The sequence below is a fragment of the Pelodiscus sinensis genome, chromosome 31 (assembly GCF_049634645.1).
Source record: "Pelodiscus sinensis isolate JC-2024 chromosome 31, ASM4963464v1, whole genome shotgun sequence".
NCBI lineage: Eukaryota > Metazoa > Chordata > Testudines > Trionychidae > Pelodiscus > Pelodiscus sinensis.
Genome location: NC_134741.1, coordinates 2,246,987 through 2,256,340, shown reverse-complemented (window position 1 = coordinate 2,256,340; position 9,354 = coordinate 2,246,987).

Below are 9,354 nucleotides of genomic sequence, written 5' to 3'. Positions count from 1 at the left end.
TCTTTCAGGCATTTCCACCCCCAGCTACGCAGAGAGGCCCTTGGGATTTCACACACACCAGTATGGGGAGGTGCCCAACTCCTATGGGCACTAATGGGAGTTAGGGGCCAAGCTGCTCTGGAGCTTCTGAAACTCCTGACAGGCACCTGTGTGACCTGTCAGGCACCTGCCCAGCTCTGAGCGTTTGGCCTAAGGGCAGGGGTGGCCCTAGACTAGCTGCCAGCAACTGGCGCCCTAGCAAACCATGCAATCGGCGCCCCCACCTCCAAACCCCTCAATGATATTGTGCTACCATTTGGCACCCCATTTAACTTGGCGCCCTAGGCAACCGCCTAGTTTGCCGCCCCTGCCCAAGGGGCTCAGACACTGGGCTCAGGTGCAGCTGGTGTTGGATAGGGAAGCTCCATGAATATCCTGGGAGCTGAAACTTGGGCCCTGAGTCTGTGACATCTCCCATGGCAACCAGCTGCCAACGTTCCCCAGAAACCTCCCCCTGCCCCTAGGCCCATGCAGGCTGGGCTGGGGGACTCTCTGCTTGGCAGCAGGAGGGGGCAGCTGCAGAGACTGGGGCAGCGAGAGAGGCACCTTCATTCCCTGCCCCTGTTCTCTGCCATCCATGTCCCTCTGGGATCCTGCCGTTCTGCTCAGAGCAGCCCCCCCGCTGGGCTCAGGAACCTGCCTGCCCCCCCCCAGGAGCAGACTGTGCGATCTCAGGGACCCATATGGGCCTTTCCACGCCCTCCCCACACCCCCAGACAGTGAGAGAGGAGCCCCCAGCAGCACCGTCCCATACCCAGGAATCCCATCACGGCCCCCTGGAGACTGTTCTCTCCAGGAAGTCCCAGATTCTCCGCTTCAGCTCCAGGCACTTGGGCGCTGGATGCGGAGACATCGCCTCCTCACCCCTGCAGAGACACGAGGGTGTTAGTGGTCTCCTACCTCGGCCCCCCCAAGCCAGACAGGGGATCGGGTGGGGGCTGGGCCACAGGCAGAGCTCACAGGGCCCTGACCTCAGCTGCCCAAAGAGTTTCCTGCCAGCACAACCTGCTGGGCCCAGCCTGAGGGCCATGGGGTGGGGGCTCTGGGATGGGAACACTGCCCCCCATGGCCTGCCCTGGGACATTCAGCTCTTTCCCCACAGCCCCCCACCATGGGCCATGCCAAAGTTGGGGCCAAGTCCCAGCTGGGCCCTTGCGGTGACCAGCCTCAGCCCTATTAATAATCACCTGAGCTGGCCAGGTCCCAGGGAGGGTTTCTCTGCCCAGAGCTGTGGGGCAGTCCCTTCCAGAGTGACTCACACCCCCACAGTGCCCTCTCCTCAGCCAGAGGGAAAACAGCCTGGGCAGCACCCGGCCCGGCTCCTTCACACCTGGCCCAGCCCATGTGCCCCACTGGGATCTGGCTGGGCCACTCCAAGGGCTGAGAGATGGGCTGGTTCTCCAGCCCCAGCTGCTCCTCAGCTTCTCTGCTCAGCCCCCAGGGGCCTGCGCACAACTAATTTTGAATTGGTACTCTTTGTGGAGCAGCTACTCACGAGCAGCAACACAGGTGAGTAGCTGTGATGGGATCTGTTGGGTCGGGAGGGCTGAAACACCCCAGCCAGCTGGCTATGATGAAGGAGGCTGTGCTGCACTCCAGCTGATCCGGCAGCTTTCCCTCTGCTCCAGCCCATGTGGAGCGTGGTGCACCCTGGCTGCACCACGGCCAGCTGGCCAGGCAGCCGCTCCTCTTTGCTCCAGCCCAGATGCACTGCGCTCAGTCCGGGGAGGGTGCACCCTGGCTGCACCACGGCCAGCTGGCCAGGAAGCTCTTCCTCTTTGCTCCAGCCCAGCTGGAGCAAGGCACAGCCTCCCCGAGCTGAGCACGGTGCAGCTAGGCTGGAGGAAAGAGAAGCAGCTGGCCGTGGTGTTCAGCTAGGGTGCACCACGCCTCACATGGGCTGGAGCAGAGGGGAAGCTGCCTGGTCAGCTGGCCGTGGTGTTCAGCAGAAGCAGAGGCTGCACCACACTCCAGCTGATCAGGCGGTTCTCCTTTGCTCCAGCCCAGGTAAAGTGTGGTGTACCTGGGCTGAACACCATGGCCAGCTGGCCAGGCAGCTGCTCCTCTATGCTCCAGCCCAGCTTCACAGCACTCAGACCTGGGAGGCTGTGCCTCGCTGCAGCTGGGCTGGATCAAAGAGAAAGGGCTTCCAGATCAACAGGAGCACAGCACAGCCTCCCCTGTCTGAGTGCAGGGCAGCTGGGCTGGAGCAAAGAGAAGAGCTGCCTGGCCAGCTGGTCATGGTGTTCAGCCCAGGTGCACCCTTCTCTGCTGCAGGGGGGAGTCGGCCCCAGAGGAGGCGCCCACTGGGGCTTCCCTGCCTGCGAGGAGGAGTCCTGGGATGAGGCTGGTGCAGAGGACTCCCTGCTCCCACTGGCACCCTGTCTCCTGCTGCAGAACCCTGTCTCCTCTCCCCCATTGGCACCTTGCCCCCTGTTGCAGAACCCTGTCCCCACCCCAGAACCCTTGTCTCCACTGCCACCCTGTCCCCACCCCAGAACCCTTGTCTCCACTGCCACCCTGTCCCCTGCCCCAGAACCCACTAATACCCTTTCCTAGTACCATGTCCCCTGCTCCCACCAGCACAGTTGGGGCCACATTAGTGAGTCTTGGGGGTTTTGGGAGGAGGGTTTTTTTTGCACCTCCCTTGTGTGGCCCCAACTGACTTTTCTGTGGGTCAGTGACTCCTGACTCAAAAAGGTTCCCTGCCCTTCTCATAAATAAAGACAATGCAAAAACTTTCTGTGTTTGACATAGTTTTTTATTTAAAAACTAGACAATTAGCTTGTCATAAGACAGGATTTTCAAGTCTCTCCTCCACGTCGGTCTTCTCTCCTGAGCCTCCGGTCTCTCTCTCTCTCCTTCGCCTCCTCCTCCTGCCTCCCCCCTCTCTCTCAGCTCTCTTCCGCTTTCTGCCTCTCTCTCCGTCTCTCTCTTTCTCTTCTCCCTCTCCTGCCTCTCACTCTCTCTCCGCTCTCCTCTGTCTTCGTTGGGGATGCACGCTCATCCAGGCCTCACCCCCCTTTGCCTCCCACCTTGGTGCTCGGCTGATTTCTGCGCTGCTCAGCCGGGCTGCTGCGCAGGAGCAAGTGGTACAAACGGCCTCTCTCTCTCTCTTCTCCTACTGCCTCGCCCTCTCTCTCTCTCAGCTCTCGTCCACCTCCTGCTTCTCTCTCCGTCTCTCTCTCTTTCTCTTCTCCCCCTCCTGCCTCTCACTCTGTGTTTCTCTTCTCTGCCTCCTGCTGCATCTCTCTCACTCTTTCTCTCACTGTCCTCTGCCTCCTCCGTTCTCCTCTCGGTCTCCTCCATATCCTCTGTGTCTGCTCCGCTTTCCTCCTTCTGAATCCAGCGTCCTTTCTTGACATCAGAGATGCACGCTCGTCCAGGCCCTGCCCCCTGGCTGTTCCCCCTGGGCGGCATTGTTGCCTCCCACCGTGGTGCTCGCCTGACTTCTGCACCGCTCAGCTGGGCCGCCGCAGGGGAGCAAGTGGAGCCCAAATGGCTACTTGCACTGCCTGCTCCCCCGCGGAAGCCTGGCTGAGTGGTGTAGAAGTCAGCCAAGTGCCACGGCACCGCCAAGAGGGAACAGCCATTGTTTCACTGTTACAGAGTCACAGACATTGGGCTGCTATATATATGATGAAGCCTGGCTAACAAACCCCCAATTAGGGCCAAGCCCCCATTTGGCCACAGCATCATAACACTCCTGCACCCCCCAGACCCTAGATCAGAACCTAGCATACACTAGAACCCCCTGCCCTGAGCCCCTCATATATGCCAACCCAAATTCCTTCACCCTCACATCCACAAGCCTGTGGTTTGCTTAGTAGCCCAACCCTCAATCTGACCCCAACACTCCCCAGCCTGGAGCCCCCCTCCCCGAACCATCATCACCTCCCCTCCTCCTGCATCCAAATTCCCTTCGGGTATGTCTACACTACAAAGTTAATTCGAACTAACAGCCGTTAGTTCGAATTAACTTTAATAGGCGCTACACATACAAACCACTAGTTCAAACTTAATTTGAACTAGCAGAGCGCTTAATTTGAACTAGGTAAACCTCAATCTACGAGGACTAACGCCTAGTTCGAAGTAAGTAGTTCGAATTAAGGGCTGTGCAGCCACTTAATTCGAACTAGTGGGAGGTTAGCCCTCCGCAGCTTGCCCTGGTGGCTACTCTGGACACCACCAGGGAAACTCGTCTGCCCCCCTCCCAGCCCTGGAGCCCTTAAAGGGGCACGGTCTGGCTACGGTGCCCGTGCCAAGTGCAAGCCTGCCAGCACCCAGACAGCAGACCCTGCACCTGGCACGGCACGAGCCAGCCACCTGCTGCCACCCAGCCCTCCGCCTCTTCCAAGGACCAGGCTGGCGGCTCCCAGGAGCCTGCCCGGGGCCGCAAGAGGTGAGCGCCCACCTGGTCTGGTGTGGAGATTGTGGACCTCATCCAGGCTTGGGGGGAAGCCTCCAACATCCACGACCTCCACATTAGGCACAGGAAAGTGGTCATCTAGGGCAGGATAGCTGCCAGCCTGGCCACCCAGGAGCAGGTTTGCAAGAAAATCAAGGTGGTCCAGTGAGACCCCAACCCTGAGCCCTGAGCTTAGAACATAAAAACATAAGAATGGTCATAATGGGTCAGACCAAAAGTCCATCTACCCAGTAGCCTGTCTGCCAACAGTGGCCAACACTAGGTACCCTGGAGGGGATGGACCGAAGACAATGACCAAGCCATTTGTCTTGTGCCATCCATCTCCAGCCTTCCACAAACAGAGTCCAGGGACACCATTTCTACCCCCTGGCTAATACCACTCCATGGACCCAACCTCCATGAATTTATCTAACTTCTCTTTAAACTCTGTTATAGATCTAGCCTTCACAGCCTCCTGCAGCAAGGAGTTTCACAGGTTGACTATTTGCTTTGTGAAGAAGAACTTTCTGTTATTAGTTTGAAGCCTGCCACCCATTCCTTTCATTTGGTGTCCTCTAGTCCTTCTATTATGGGAACTAATGAAGAACTTTCTTTATGCACCCTCTCCACATCAATCATGCTTTTTTAGACCTCTATCGTATCCCCCTCAGTCTCCTCTTTTCTAAGCTGAGAAGTCCCAGTCTCTTTAGCCTCTCTTCATATGGGACCTGTTCCAAACCCCTGATCATTTCAGTTGCCCTCACCTCTCCCACCCTCTCTCTTCCCCTCTCCCACCTCCTTTTCCCAGTCTCCCCAAGTTTTGTTCAATAAAGAGAGTTTCTATTTTTGAACACGTGTCCTTTATTTTGTACATCAGGAAGCGGGGCTAGGGAGGGGTAAGCGGAAGGAAGTGAGGGAGGAATGGGGTACGAGCCCCCGATGGGGAGGACTGGGGTGGCTCTGCGGGCTCCTCGGGGTGGAATCTCTCCTGCAGCCTCCCGATGGACACCGGCCCCCCTCTCCCAGATGGCAGCCTGCGGCAAGTGCAGCCGGGCTGATGGGCGAGTTCTGTGATGTGCCAAGTGTGGTCACTCAGGACACTCCAAGCCAGGACTGCTTTGCAAGCAGGGAACCCCTGAGAATTGTCTGTCTGGGGTGGGGGTCGGGTTCCTTTAAGCACAGCCCTCGGCTAGCCTGAGACAGCAGCTCCACGCTCTAAGTCCTAATCTGATGCCCTGCTGGCACTGCTTCCGGCCATCCTTAACCTCGGTTCAGGGTCCACTCAATGTGGACATGCTAGTTCGAATTAGCAAAATGCTAATTCAAACTAGTTTTTTGCTGTGTCTACATTGGCACCCCTTTCCAGAAAAGGGATGCTAATGAGACACTTCGGAATTGCAAATCCGCGGGGGATTTAAATATCCCCTGCGGCATTTGCATTTACATGGCTGCCGCTTTTTTCCGGCTCGGGGTTATGCCAGAGAAAAGCACCAGTCTAGACGCGATTTTCCGGAAAATAAACCCTTTTCCGGAAGATCCCTTATTCCTACTTTAAAGGGAATGCAAATTCCTTGAAAGTAGGAATAAGGGATCTTCTGGAAAAGGGTTTATTTTCCAGAAAATCGCGTCTAGACTGGCGCTTTTCTCCGGCATAACCCCAAGCCGGAAAAAAGCAGCAGCCATGTAAATGCAAATGCCGTGGGGGATATTTAAATCCCCCGCGGATTTGCAATTCCGAAGTCTCTCATTAGCATCTCTTTTCCGGAAAGGGGTGCCAATGTAGACACAGCCTTTAGGTCTAGATGCACTAATTCGAATTAGCTTTGTTCGAATTAAGTTAGTTCGAATTAGTGCTGTAGTGTAGACATACCCTTTGTTACTGACAGTTTCAGCAGGTCCCTGGGCCAGTGCTTTCTGTCTGTGCTGCAGCTTCAGATCTTTGCTCATTGGGTTCATGTGATGTCCAGGCTGAAACTGTCAGTAACAAATGGGTATGTCTACACTACAGCACTAATTCGAACTAACTTAATTCGAATTAGTTAATTCGAACTAAGCTAATTCGTACTAGTGCATCTAGACCTAAAAATTAGTTCGAATTAGCATTTTGCTAATTCGAACTAGTATGTCCACATTGAGTGGACCCTAAACCGAGGTTAAGGATGGCCGGAAGCAGTGCCGGCAGGGCATCAGATTAGGACTTAGAGCGTGGAGCTGCTGTCTCAGGCTAGCCGAGGGCTGTGCTTAAAGGGACCCGACCTCCACCCCGGACAGACAGTTCTCAGGGGTTCCCCGCTCGCTTGTCTAACTCGATGAGGGACAGCAAAGCAGTCCTGGCTTGGAGTACCCTGAATGCCCACACTCGTTACATCACAGCACTTGGCCATCAGCCCGGCTGCACTTGCCACAGGCTGCCATCCGCGGGGGGGCGGGGACGGGTGTCCATCAGGAGGCTGCAGGAGAGCTTCCACTCCGAGGAGCCCGCAGAGCCAACCCAGTACTCCCCATCGGGGGCTCGTACCCCATTCCTCCCTCTCCTCCTTCCACTTACCCCTCCCTAGTGCCCCTTCCTGATGTATAAAATAAAGGACACGTGTGTTCAAAAATAGAAACTCTCTTTATTGAATAAAACTCGGGGAGACTGGGAAAAGGAGGTGGGAGAGGGGAAGAGAGAGGGAGGGAGAGGAGAGGGCAACTAAAATGGTCCGGGGGTGGGAACAGGTCACATATGAAGAGAGGCTAAAGAGACTGGGACTTTTCAGCTTAGAAAAGAGGAGATGGAGGGGGGACAGGATAGAGGTCTCTAAAAGCATGAGTGGGGTGGAGAGGGTGCCTACAGAAAAGTTCTTCATTAGTTCCCATAAAGAAGGACTAGAGGACACCAAAGGAAAGGAATGGGTAGCAGGCTTCAAACTAGTAACAGAAAGTTCTTCTTCAAAAAGCAAATAGTCAACCTGTGGAACTCCTTGCTGCAGGAGGCTGTGAAGGCTAGATCTATAACAGAGTTTAAAGAGAAGTTAGATAAATTCATGGAGGTTGGGTCCGTGGAGTGGTATTAGCCAGGGGATAGAAATGGTGTCCCTGGACTCTGTTTGTGGAAGGCTGGAGATGGATGGCACAAGACAAATGGCTTGGTCATTGTCTTCGGCCTATCCCCTCCAGTGCTGGCCGCTGTCGGCAGACAGGCTACTGGGCTAGATGGACCTTTGGTCTGACCCATTATGACCATTCTTATGTTTTTATGTTCTAAGCTCAGGGCTCAGGGTCAGGGTCTCACTCGACCACCATGATTTTCATGCAAACCTGCTCCTGGGTGGCCAGGCTGGCAGCTATCCTGCCCTAGATGGCCACTTTCCTGTGCCTAGTGCAGAGGTCGTGGACTTTGGAGGCTTCCCCCCAATCCTGGATGAGGTCCACATTCTCCGCACTAGACCAGGTGGGTGCCCGCCTCTTGCAGCCCCAGGCAGGCTCGTGGGAAGAGGCGGAGAGCTGGGTGGCAGTGGGTGGCTGGCTCGTGCCGTGCCAGGTGCAGGGTCTGCTGGCTGGGTGCTGGCAGGCTTGCACCTGGCACGGGCACCGTAGCCAGACCATCCCCCTTTAAGGGCTCCGGGGCCGGAAGGGGGGCAGACGACTTTCCCTGGTTGTGCCCAGAGTGGGCACCAGGGAAGCTGGGGAGGGCTAGCCTCCCACTAGTTCGAATTAAGTGGCTACACAGCCCTTAATTCAAACTACTTAATTCGAACTAGGCATTAGTCCTTGTAGAATGAGGTTTACCTCGTTCAAATTAAGCGCTCCGCTAGTTCGAATTAAGTTCAAACTAGCGATTTGCCTGTGTAGCGCCTATTAAAGTTAATTCGAACTAACGGCTGTTAGTTCAAATTAACTTTGTAGTGTAGACATACCCCTAGAGAGTGCAGGAGAGTGCTCAGCTCCCCTGGGGAATCAGCTTGGCCGTTCCCAAGGCAGGGGGAATGCACCTTTACTGCAGGTGAGTGTGTCCTGGGGTCTTGTAGCAGCCAGAGCCCAGTCTCTGCAAAGTGGAGAAGGAGCCTCTCTAGGTGGGCAACTCGGATCCTGGCTCTGGAAGTAGTAATGGCACAGACCTTAATGAACAAGATCAGCACTTGGTTAATTGCTCCCCCGAGCAATATTTCCGGTCTCCAAAGCTCATGTGCTCTCCTGGGTGGTGCGAGGGAAGAAGCTGTGAATCCCAGATCTCCAGGGCTGTGAGGAAGGAGAGATCATCAGTGACACCCACACAAGTTAGCAATCTGCTAAACTGACTCAGAAACCAATTTCTGGGTCCTTGTAGCAGGTGTCACTTGTGCATTTTCATTAAGTCTGACTGACCCTTCAGCCTGTCTTCACTTCAGTCTGGGCAGGGGGAAGAGATATGGAGAAGGACGCTGAACTCTTCATGTGATTATTCAATCTTTCCAGCCATTCTTTGGGCGTGTTCCCCCTTTTCTGTTTCTTATTCAGAATTTTTCTTTCAGCTCAGCACTCCTGTCTGGATTCTCTCTCTGTCCCAGCAGGTGATTGGATGCTGAGTGAGAACAGTGAGAAGAGTCTTCAGCCGGAAGCACTGGAGCTTCACATGGGATGTTATTGGGAGGATCGGAAGGGCATGTTTCCCAGATATGTGAGCAGGGAGAGACCTGTGAGAGTCAGCGTAGCCCACAAAGGCAGCAGGGAAATCATCTAGGAGAAGGACAGGGAAAATCCATTCACAGGAGCAGAGGGATGAAAACAAACACAGAAACTGTTAAACCAAAAAATCCCCCATCAACAGTCACCCTGCACTTGCAGTGACTGTGCAACTGTTATTAAACATGAAAGATCCCACACGGTCAGGGGTGGCCTGAGGCGGGCTGCCACAGCTGGCGCCCCATGTGGAACGCTCAATCGGC